Here is a 12,722-nt window from a genome sequence, read left to right as displayed (position 1 = left end):
TTTTTGAAGAAATTGATAGGCTTATATTATTTCCGAAAAATTGTTCTAATTGTCCGAATTGTTCTAAAATTTTGAAGTTCTATTTCAATCATTTACACTATCTACCAATTTTACGATAGATGCGGACAAACCACTTTGAATAGGGGTTGTAGCAATAAATCGTTTTAATTTAGCAAATACTTGGCCACAGATGGCGCCACTGTAAAACAAGAACAATCGCACCCCCTCTGCCTAAAAGGGCATACGTCAACAAACAAACAACAGAAATTTGTCATTTTTGATTGAAAAAACAGTTCTACGAAAAGATGTAATGTTTATTGATTACTTGCATCACATACTATTATGGATTTGAATAACTGTAGCTGCTTCCCCATTGTCTAATGGACTGATATTTTTAAATACCACACTTTTTGGGTATTAGTTCAAGTATTTTACTATGCACACTTGAAAAAAACATATCTCTGAATCATGTTGTCCTATGTAAATGCCGAGATAATGAAGTAAAATTTCCTTTCTGCTGGAATAAGAGTGAGTCAGATAAAATTATAAAATGTTGAGAAAAGACATTTTCGAATCGCCAGTAAGATAGCAATACCTTCAGATGCGGAAATGGAACAAACAGAAGGGATGGATCTAGATAGAGCTGAACCAGAGCGAGAATTGCAAATTGCCACACTGATCTAGAATGATTCCCATGGAGAAGTCAGTGTAGAGTAGAATGTGGTATGGTCAGTTATTGCAACGCTCACCTTCCGATGAGGCGAACCGGGTTCGAATCCCAGCGACGTCTGGTCGATACAAATTCCGCTCTCGGCTCGCACTAACCACAGTTCTGACGTAAAATATCTTCAGTGGTAGACGGATAATTTGTTTAGAGTTTCCTTGCTGTCAGAATAACCATGAAAGTTTTTCGTGGTTTTCCTCTCCATGCAATGCAAATGCCAGAGAGTTCCCTCAAAAAATCTTCCACGAGGGCAAATTTCCTCCCAATACTTGATTCAGAAGTTGGCTTGTCTTCCGGATTGGGCTCAAAATTATGAGGCTATGGAACAAAAATTTTTAGCAGTAAACCCAAAATTGGGTTGGCTGTTTACCGCAGGTTATAAAATAAAGTAAAAATGAAATCCCAGAATATGGTGGAAAGTAAGTATTGAGGAATCCTTTTTATCTTGAAAGGGGGGGTTTAAAAATGTATCCGAACTTTTGAGGGCAGTTGAGAAATTCGGTTATATATGTGGACTTATTGTAGCTTGTAGGTAGTGAGTTCAACTCCGTGTCCCTGGACATATGTTTGGAATGGTTTTCGTTATATTTTGTTATCTGTTCTCCGACTTCACAAAGGTTTATTAACCCGTCTTTGCAAGGATCGCATAAGCCTGCATATGTTATTAAATTAATATAATAACAGTTATTAAATTAATATAAATAAATATATGCATCCAGAGTTGTGGTGGGATTCGATCTCGCTATTTCTCTACTGCCATTTTATAATGTTAAGACAAACAGATACGTAACATTTAAGATACTGATTAAGTTCTGCCTTGTGCAGACATTTGAACATTTACAAATACGTATTTTCTTATAGCTGTAAAAGGTAGTAGTAGTTATCTTATACCTTGCATGGAAATAAAAACAAATAACTGACCAAGTTAACAAGCGGTTACTAAATAAAATAGGGGTTATCAAACTGAACATTTTTGAGTTCTCTTAAATTTTACAAGTGCTGTCAAATTTAACAAAGCTTCGTGTAAAATTACGAAATATTACCTCATTTACTATTAAACAGTATGATGATAAAATCATATTTTATCGTTAATTTTAAAAATCATTACCATAATTTTACCAGAGAGCTACGCTAAAGATTACCTTACTTTCTGGCATTCCCATATAGCCAGAAAAACGGTAATTTTCATCATATAATAGCAATTTTGACCTCAGCGTGAATAACATTTTAAAGTAATTTGAATATTTCAAAATTATATATTAGGCATTGACCATCCCATAAAATTTTGTCCCAAATTCCGGACGCCCCATGGCAGAAAATGGGACCAATATACTCAACATCAACTTTATGCATTATGCTGATATTGACTGCAGGGGAAAAATCATTTAAATTCTTAAATATACCCTGGAAAATCTGCTTGCCCCAGAGAGTACACCTGACTAGTTTCACCTGGCTTTTTTTTAAATTTTTGGCTTTTAGATGTCTTGGTTTTAATATTTGCTTTAAAACTTTACCTTCTTCATTTACCATGTTCTGGTGACTTTGTCTTCCTCTTGGACAGACATTCTCATCATACATAGTACATTCGAAATGAACTTTTGGATCTTAGTGAACTTCAGCACCCTTAGTCTTACCTGGTGTCATCTTTGAATATTTATCCTTTTTCGAGTAACATTGGTTTACCTTAGAACATTTTTAATCCCAGAGGCACTTAGCCTTGAAAGGGGGACACTTGAACCTTTAGTCGACTATTTTAATTATTCTATTAATCTTATTTTAGTCTTATATGTTTTTAACGTGATTTTTCGTACTTTTACCATTTGATGTTTTATTTTTTACTTTTATATGTTTTTACCTGTATTTTTGACACTTTTATTATTGGTAAATTTTACTCATTTAGGTGTTTTAAGCGCTTTTAACTTTTTTTGAGGATACTGTTTTATTTTTATCTGTTTGATTTTTCAATTTTGTGATTGTTCCTATGTGTATCAATGTTTTGGGTTTTGATTTTACTTTACTGTAATTTTGTAGTGTTTAGTTCACGTGACAACGGGTGAAACTCTTATCCGAAAACTCCTTCTGCGGTAGGTCGGCTATTATTAGTCTTAAAGTAATTTGAATATTTCAAAATTATATATTGTATTCTAAAGTTAAGTTTTATTCTGAAGGTTGAAAACGTTGTGAAGATAAAAATCAACATTAAAATTCACAAATCATTATATTTCAGTCATTAAAATTCCATATAATTTTCGATGCTACATTAGAGAACCATCAATTTCGTATAACCAAGATAAAAAAAAACTGTTGAGATTAAAAAAAGGAGATGCTCCTAAGTAGCTTGAAATTTTGTTTGCAAATTCAACGACTGAATTAGCTAATTTGTGAATTTTAACGTTACGTTTATCTTTATCCTCGTTTATTCAATCTTTTTCTTCTAAAAATGAGTTCAATTTTTATCAATTTTATTTTTCATGTCGTAATATAATATAGAATTATATTTGGTTGGCTTCTAATTGTGTCTATTTGTCACTTTTCCCAAATATATTCTGTATTATTATCATATATGGCAACGTTACTTTTAAAAAGTAACGAGTAAAAGTACAAGTATTTTTAAAAAAAGTAACGAGTAAAAAGTTCTTATTTTAAAAAGTAACGAGTAAAAAGTACAAGTAAAAGTACAAGTACTAAACAAAAAAGTTAACGATTTAAAAGTACATTTCTAGGAAATCGAAAATTCAAAGTAACCTAAAATTTTATTGAATAATATTCTTATGTTCTTTAATGTTTTTGCAAAATTGTTGTTATTTATTTAATTATTTTTAATTTTGAAAGTTATGGATATTAATTTATTTTTAAATTCGGAAGAATATTATAATATANAAATAGAGGAAAAATGAACTTTACATACAAAAATTTCAAAATTAGAATTCGTTGAAATTCATTTGAAAATGTTTCCTTAAGATGTATTAAGGTGTTATTTTTGTGGTAGATAACGATAATAGTTCACTCTTTTCATCGATGGTTCAAGAAACTAATTAAAACGAAATCAATTTGGTTAGTTAAGTAAATTATTTCGAAATGGGAAAATTTTTGTGGTTTTTTTTTCTTTATTCTCTTTAGATTTGGCAGCCATATGTTTCTGATCTGTTCCTTTTGTTTGGATGCTGCACAAACCTTATTTTGCCATTTGTTGTTGTTCAGTTACGTCGCACTAGAGCTGCACAATGGGCTATTGGCGACGGTCTGGGAAACATCCCTGAGGATGATCCGAAGACATGCCATAACAATTTTGATCCTCTGCAGAGGGGATGGCACCCCCGCTTCGGTAGCCCAACGACCTGCACGCGAAGTCGAGCACTTTACGGTAGCACAGTTTAACGAGGACCAATACCGCATACCCTCGGTCCCTACGCAGACTGATCCAAGAGGTCACCCACCCGCACACTGACCGCAGCCAGTGTTGCTTGATCTGCTGGGAACCGTGTCTTAACGATCAGTCCACTGCGGGACTTTTGCCATTTGTAATGCTTTTTTGAGTACAAATCAGTTTTTCCTATTTAGTTTGTTACTTGACGTAAGGAATGGAAGTCAAATGCGCCGTTTCTGTTACTGCTTATAATACATTGTAGAACGAAAACAACTGGATTAGTTGGACTGTAGTTGGAATGTAGAATGAAAACAACTGGATAGATAAATAAATTGGGTCGATAGTAATATAAATGCAATATTAATTTAAATTATTTTCATATTTTTATAGTAATCTAAAATATTTATAGCAATAATAAATGTGACCTAACGTCACCTTTTTTCCAGCATTTTTTCTAATTTTTTTTCCTACCACTTTCTCTTTTATAAGTGTTCTTTCCATATTCAACCACAAGAATGCTATACACACGTGTCGACTTCTTTGTGATGTGGCTGCCACAACGTTGGATAGAATTAAAAACACGGTTTCTATCTTATTGCCATGGAGTTGAACTGTTTCTGTATAAAAAAAACTGCTCTTGCGTTACTCATCCAGTGCTTCGCGAGATAAACAACTAGTTGTTTGACGCGTAAGAAGGCAGAATAAAGTCTCCACCTGACTCCTTAACACTTAACAAAACTAATTAATTCCAAACCCGATTCTCCCTAATGAACTTAATATTTTACCCGCTCCAGATTTTCGAGGCAAAGTGAAGGTTGCTCTAATATGATAAATGCAATAACTATCATACCAGGGAGATTAAAATGTGTTAATATTTGAAAGCTTGCTAAACAGCGGTGTGCTGCTGTTGCACAACATCTGCTATCTGCTTCGTTTTTCTACAAGTTCACCGAAAAATGACGTATAAAGACATGTGTCATTGATATTTTTTTACTGCCGCCAATAGTTCAAAAATACTGTCTTTCTTGCATATCTATTCAGTTAGCATAACTTGATGTCAATGCTGATGGTTTACTTTATTTAGTTCAATAAAAAATAATAATAATAATAAGGAACTGCTCTGGTAAGTTAAATTCTGTTAATAGTTTTTTAAGCAAATTTCAAAAAATTCCTTATTTTAAATAATCCAAGATCATGTGCCATTAAGCTCCATTAGTAATAACTCAGCTTTTTTAATGTTCTCATCATATGATTTTTCCATGTTTTCTAAAATCGCTTTAGTTTTCCGTTACGGAATCAATATTTTATTTGCTCTTTCCTTAATAATATTTGAGTCACAACTTTTTTCGCAGCATCCTGCTCATACGAATTAAATTATTTTGTGTTATTATTTTATGTTCATCTGTTCGTACTTAATAAATTATTTTATGTAATATTTTAATTGAAGTATTTCAATTACTATTGCTTTTATTAGTCAATCCTTAAAAAGTCTAATTAAATTAATCTTAACTACTCAAACATGGTACAAACATGGTAAATGAAGTAATTTTTAATGCAAAAAATATTTCTTTAATTTCTTTTTATCATTTTAGTTAATAACAGATTAAAAATATTTACCAGAAAAGTATACACATTCTCGCATTGTTTGAGAGATTATAATTTAATTAGAGAAATTACATAATGTGAACGTAATAAGTCGAGCAGATCCGGAGAAATTAAATTTTAAATATACAACTTTTCATTAAAACTCGATTTCGCTCAAATTTGGTATTTTGCCTTCCAAAACTACATTTCAACGTTTCAATTTAAAACTTTTTCGGCTATTGTGAAATAAAATACTAAAATAAATAAATAAAAAACAATTTGTTGTGCATAGATCTTTGCATAAACGAATTTTATATATTTGTGCAAAACCTTTTTAGTTGCTTAAAAAGATTCCGAGATATGGCGAAATACGTAAAAACGAAAATTTACATTAAGGGAGGTTAATTCTTTGGACCGCTCTCCTGATCAACTATGGGAACTATGTTTACTAGATTTTGACTACCCCTAAATTTTGAAAGTGAGAAGTTCGTATCCGTAGAAAAAAGCATGCTTGCTCATAGAAAGTAAGTTTTATGATTAACTTCGTAACTTAAATATCGTCTAAAAAATTCATTACCGTATTCGAGGTTCACCCCTCGAATTTTTAAGATTGAGTCTCAGTACGTGAAGATCCGTTCATTAGATCAAAAGTTATTCAGTATGATTCGTTTACCTCTTCTATCCTTCATTCTTTCTTCTTCTTCTTGTTTTTGCGCATTCCACAGTGACATTTTCCCATCCTTTTTTAGATGAAGCTTCTTTTTTCACACTTGTAACCCAGAAATAAAATAAAGTTAAAAAATGATACAATTTCGATTCAGAATCAAGTTAACTTTAATAAAGTAATAAAAAGCAAATTGATCGTCAAATTTTGATTTTGCAGATGTATGATAATAATATTTGATACTATGATGCAATAATATAGTTCAGTTTAGAGCCCATATTAATACCGCAACAAGTTTGAAGAATAGTATATTTTAATACGCTCCTAAATGTCTTACAGCATATTCTAATACTATATTGAATAAGTGGAGAACTTTTAATAACTTTAAATTTTTATTTACTTTATTAACATAAAGAGTTTTTATTAGATTTTAACCTCGATAAGTGTAACTTAATATTTAGAACAAGGTGAGTCACTATTTCATTTATTATACCTTCATTAATATACACAATGATATAGAAAAAAAACTTTGCAAAACAATTTTGGCAAAAGCATTTAGTTTTGATGAAACACTGGAAATATTTAATAGCCTAACTCAAGAACTTTTTCGAGACTTGTTAAAATTCAATAAACGCTTTACGCCGAAAAGAAATATCCTTTTCTACTTTTTAATAAGTAGGCACTTCTAAAAGAAATATAGTTGTAAGACTGAATTTCGTAAAATAGTTTCTCGAAGTATCTATAACAAAATAATCTTTAATAACTGAATCAGTATTCGAGAAGATAATATTATGCAAACGCTCAATCGATAGTTTTATCAACTTTCAATCATGGACACTGTATGTTACAAGCTGAATAATCTTTTTTCGTATGAGGCATAAAAACATAAGTAAATCTGCATAACACAAACAATTAAAAACAACCAAAACAATTAAAAACGACCAAATTTCAATTTTTTCCGTTTTTATTTGGTGATTTTTAATTGATTTTATTTTTAAGATTAAGAAAAGAAGATTAATTCATCAAAAAAAATATTAAGTATACTCAATATCATTCGGTACTGAAAATATATTATTGTTTGTGATGAAACTTTCAGGATGAATTTGCCCTTTAGTACATAACTGTTTTTTTTTTTTTTAATTTCAATTTCTATTTACTTAACGTTATTTTAATGGGTAGAAGTAAATACTAAAAGAGCGAGAATATATAAAATAATTCCGTGATTTCAGGAAATTTTTTAAACACTAATTTTGTGTTGCCATCCCACGTTGTTTTCCACTATATAGTCGATCAAACAAATAATTATAAAAAAACAGGCATTTTCTAAATATGCAATTTTTATTAAGCAGTGATGTGATCTAACGAATATCAATTATACTTTTATTTAAATATTCGAAGAAAGAAAAACAGAATAGTCTACAGTCTAATACATTCGATAATATTTAAGGAATGTCCTTTCTGACGTCATCACGATGTTTTTCTCAAAGTTTTGCATTCTCTGCCGAATTTTTGTTTATTCCTGACATTTGTATTACGAATGAATAATGATACTTCGTGTTTTGTAGTTTCAAAGTCGAGCTTTTATGCACCACTTAAATAAAAAAAATATTGAATTATCATTGGATTGCGAGGATTCATGCTGCTATTTCAATATTTTTTCACATAGTTCATTTGTTGGAAAACTTGCAATTTTATAATCAATTACTCATCTTTTTTTTTAGAATTTAGTTCAATTATTCATAAAAGCTGTTTCTGTCATATTTTTATTTACCCATATTTTTATTTATTCATATTCATTCCATCCTGTCGCATAATAAATTCAACTATAAAAAGATAAGAAATATACGTTATTAATGTTTTTTTTCGCAATATTTCTATTATTAGTGGAAAATTATCAATAGTGCGTGTCATCTATATAAATATGTTTTTTTATTCAGTGTTGAAATAAATGTAAAACATATCCTAATTTACTTCACAATTTGTAGTTTTGCTTTCCTTGAAACACATTCTTAAAGAATAAACTTCTGAAAATTTCGTAAAACTTAAAAAAAAAGATAACAAATAATTACTGTGAAATTAATGAATTTAATTTAATCATAAATTTAACTAGCAGTTGAGCTGTTTGAAACTGTTTGGCGCTGCAACTGTTAGGGCCAGTGCAGCCATTCACTGTGACACGTGTAATGTGAGTTATTGCTTACATATTTTGACAGTATAATTTTAAATTTAGAGATATTTGAATTACAACTCATTTAAGAAGGAAGACCAAGTGGTCCCCGTATGCTGCTTATCTGATATACTTCTTTATCCACGTTGCCAATGCAAAAGTACTTATTTTTTAACGAAATGAAATATCATTCAATGTCGTTATTTTCGTTGTCGGTGGTAAGTGAGGAAATTTTTTTTAAAATATAAAATATATTACAAACGTAATTATGAATTTAGATTTTTATTCAGTGCTTATGTTTGTAAGCGAGTGTTTCTTGGCCAAATGTGTCAACCCTTTCTTTTAAAAAAATTTTATAACAACAATTTAATAACAATAACTTTTTTATTTATAATAACAATACTTAGCCTTCCTTTCTTAATTAATTTTATTTAATATATTACTTAAAATAAAGAAATTTTTGTAAGATCTTGTGTATTTTTTATTTAAAATGTTGAAAAGTAAATGTGCGAACAATGAGCACTAAAAAAAGTAATTTTTCTACGAAGGGCTTTTTTTTACATTTATCTCTTCAACTTTTCCATTAGACTAAATAAATATAATAAATGTTACCGGCTTTCTAAAAAAAACAAAGCAGTACATAAAGTTTTTATCTAAACTTATATTCTTCAAAATTACAAAAATTATTCATTAGTAAGTAGTGAATTTTTTTCCTTGGAAAATAAAACATAATTTTTGCAAAAATACATGCTTGTTTTTTAAACAAATAATTTAAACGTCCTGTAATTTATCTTTCAGCAGCAATCTTTACGAACCGCAATTAGGCATGTTTGCCTTATTCTTAGTTTTTATGCATTTTTTTCTAAATAATAAAAAATAAGAACAGGAAAAAATATTTATTGTTTTTTGCATCGAAAAAAATGAGTCAATACATTAGCTAATTTAATTCGTAATTATATACGCAAATTATTTTTTGAANGGGTTTCAGATAGCTTTGTGATCTTTGAGCTAGTAAAAAATAATTGAATGTGCAGTATAAGTTGAAACAGAAGGTATTTAAACACGAAGTTAGCTGTGAATGCATATATATTGCACATTAATTTTATAAACTAAAAAAACATAAGAATTTTTTGTTTTTAATTTAATTTTTTTCTTTTTTTTAGAAAGCTTACCGAGTTTTAGAAAAAAGTAACGATTTCATTCGATATTTCCGTTACAAATACTTGTACTTTTTCCCTAAAAAAGTAACGAAAGTACAAGTAAAAGTACTAAATTTAAAAAGTAACGAAGTACAAGTAAAAGTACGTACTTTTTACTTGTACCGGCGGTACAAGTAACGAAAGTAAAAGTACTGCCATATATGGTTATTACTTACATATTTTGATAGTATAATTTCAAATTTAGAGATACTTGAATTGCAACTCATTTAAGAAAGAAGACCGAGTGGTCTCCGTATGCTGCTTATCTGATATACTTCTTTATCCACGTTGCCAATGCAAAAGTACTTATTTTTTAACGAAATGAAATATCGTTTAATGTCGTTATTTTCGTTGTCCGTGGTAAGTGAAGCAATTTTTTTTAAAATATAAAATATTTTACAAACGTATTTATGAATTTAGATTTTTATTCAGTATTTATGTTTGTAAGCGAGTGTTTCTTGGCCAAATGTGTAAACCCTTTCTTTTAAAAGCTTTTTTTTTCATCTGGGAGCTTACTTTTCATTTATTTTTATTTATAATAACAATACTTAGCCTTCCTTTTTTTAATTAATTTTATTTAATATATTACCTAAAATAGAGAAATTTTTGAAAGATCTTGTGCATTTTTTATTTAAAATGTTGAAAAGTAAATCTGTGAACAATGAGCACTAAAAAAAGTAATTTTTCTCCCAAGGGTTTTTTTTTTACATTTATCTCTTCAACTTTTCAATTAGACTAAATAAATATTATAAATGTTACCGGCTTTCTAAAAAAAACCAAGCCAGTACGTAAAGTTTTTATATAAACTTATATTCTTCAAAATTACAAAAATTATTCATTAGTAAGTAGTGAATTTTTTTCCTTGGAAAAAAAAACATAATTTTTGCAAAAACACATACTTGTTTTTTAAACAAATAATTTAAACATCCTGTAATTTATCTTTCAGCAGCAATCTTTACGAACCGCAATTAGGCATGTTTGCTTTATTTTTAGTTTTTATGCGTTTTTTTCTAAATAATAAAAAATAAGAATAGGAAAAAATATTTAGTGCTTTTTGCATCGAAAAAAATGAGTCAATACATTAGCTAATTTAATTCGTAATTATATACGCAAATTATTTTTTGAACATATATACCGTTGTACGGAACTTAACTCTTTTTCTGATCTAATATTTTAAAATAGTGAAATGAATGAAATTAACTAAAGTGAGTTTTATTTTCTTATTTGTGGAGAAGAGGGTGATAGTGTGGACATAATTTACAAATTTGTCTTAAATGCTTCATTAAATATAATATTTTTTAACTCGTGAAGCATATTTTTTAACAATAATTTGGACGTTTTACTGCATTCTTGTTAATATCTGAGCTAAAAATTTTCTTAATTTTCTCACATTTTATTTTTATTTGGTTTATCCACGCTAGCTACCTATCCACACTATAGGCTATGGAGTTAATGTGGACTAACATGATAAATAGTTAAGTAGTCCTTTATTACAACCCAGAAAAATATATTTAAAGCCAGAATGAAATTAATTTCATTCTAAGCTTCGTTAAAGAATAACTATTGACAAAATTTACTTTAAATGTGAATTTGTAATAGAGAATTTTTCTATATTAGGAAAGACATTTTTACGCAAATCAATTCATTTAAATACTATTATTCATTTATGCTTATTTGATAAATATTTTAAAGTTTTTCTTTTCATTTCATTAAAAAAAAATCAATTTTAATTCTAAGTGTGTATCGAGATGTAGTCCTGGTAATCCAACAAGTAACTGGCGATATAGTTTTGGAGACAATTTTTCCTCTTGAGATTTGAAAACTATTTTTTCTGCGAAAACGAAAAAATTTATGATTAAAAGAACTATATATTTTTGTTCTTAAAACTTAAACATTATAATCTAAAAAAACTATTAACAACTTCCACTCTACCGACACAATACATTGCACAGTTTTATTTTGTTAATTTACACATCGGTAAGTACAACAGTAAGTTAGTTTTCTGCTTTTCGTCACTCATATTAAATTATTTTACAGTTACAATACATTTAAATTTTATCGAAGCATAGATGCATTTCAAAGAGTAATTTTCATTTTAGAACAATAATTCTTCATTTCGAAATGCCCCTGTGGTAAAAGAATGCATACAGAAGGATCCCCTTTACGTTTATTAAATCAAATTTTTATTGTATTTCTAAATTCTATCATAGATTTAGATATATGAAATATAGAATGCCTCATACGATTCTTTCTATATTAAATCTTAATCGTAAAATAGACGTATAAATCGTTCTTTCATAAAGAATCATAAAAAGTCAAGATGTCAATAGAAAATTTATTTTCTAAATTTAATGCCCAATATTTTTTTAAACATACTAATTAGGAAAATCCCAAAAATTCCCTATAGAATAAATGACGTCATGCTTTTAAACAAATCAAGATCCCTAAATTTTCCCGTTTAAATGAAGCTTGATTAAGTTAAGGGTATTAACTGCTATAAAACGTTAGCAAAACTACACGTTAGCAACTGTTAGCAAAACTACACGTTTTTTTTTAAAAAAAGTTCACATATTTATCGCATACATATATTTATCGTCGTTGCCGAGAGGAAGGATAAAATCAGGTCTTAGGCAGTGAAAGATGGCACAATATTTATTTAATAATTATTAGACAGAGAACAATCATTCAAGGGACACAAAATCGTTGTGCTCCTCAATAAAAGTTATGGCAAATCTTGCTAAAGTTATCTTGCAAAAAGTTATGGCAAATCGTAAAACGTATTGTTTTAGGGAGTAAGGGAAATTTTAGTAATTATAATTGGTCTACTAAATAGATTGCAGGAAAATATATTCCTCACAGGTTATAAAATGGGAAATCGTTAAGATGTTAATTAATGAATACTTGAACGAAAAGTAGATTAAAAGACAGGATGCGAAATTAAAGAGTGAGAAAGAGCGCTTCGTTTTGAATAATAAATTAAGAAAAAGATTCCGATAAAGGAATAATATATATATATA

The sequence above is a fragment of the Parasteatoda tepidariorum genome, chromosome 7 (genome assembly GCF_043381705.1).
Source record: "Parasteatoda tepidariorum isolate YZ-2023 chromosome 7, CAS_Ptep_4.0, whole genome shotgun sequence".
Classification (NCBI taxonomy): domain Eukaryota; kingdom Metazoa; phylum Arthropoda; class Arachnida; order Araneae; family Theridiidae; genus Parasteatoda; species Parasteatoda tepidariorum.
The sequence above is the reverse complement of the archived record's forward strand: the minus strand, read 5'-3'. Positions refer to the sequence as shown.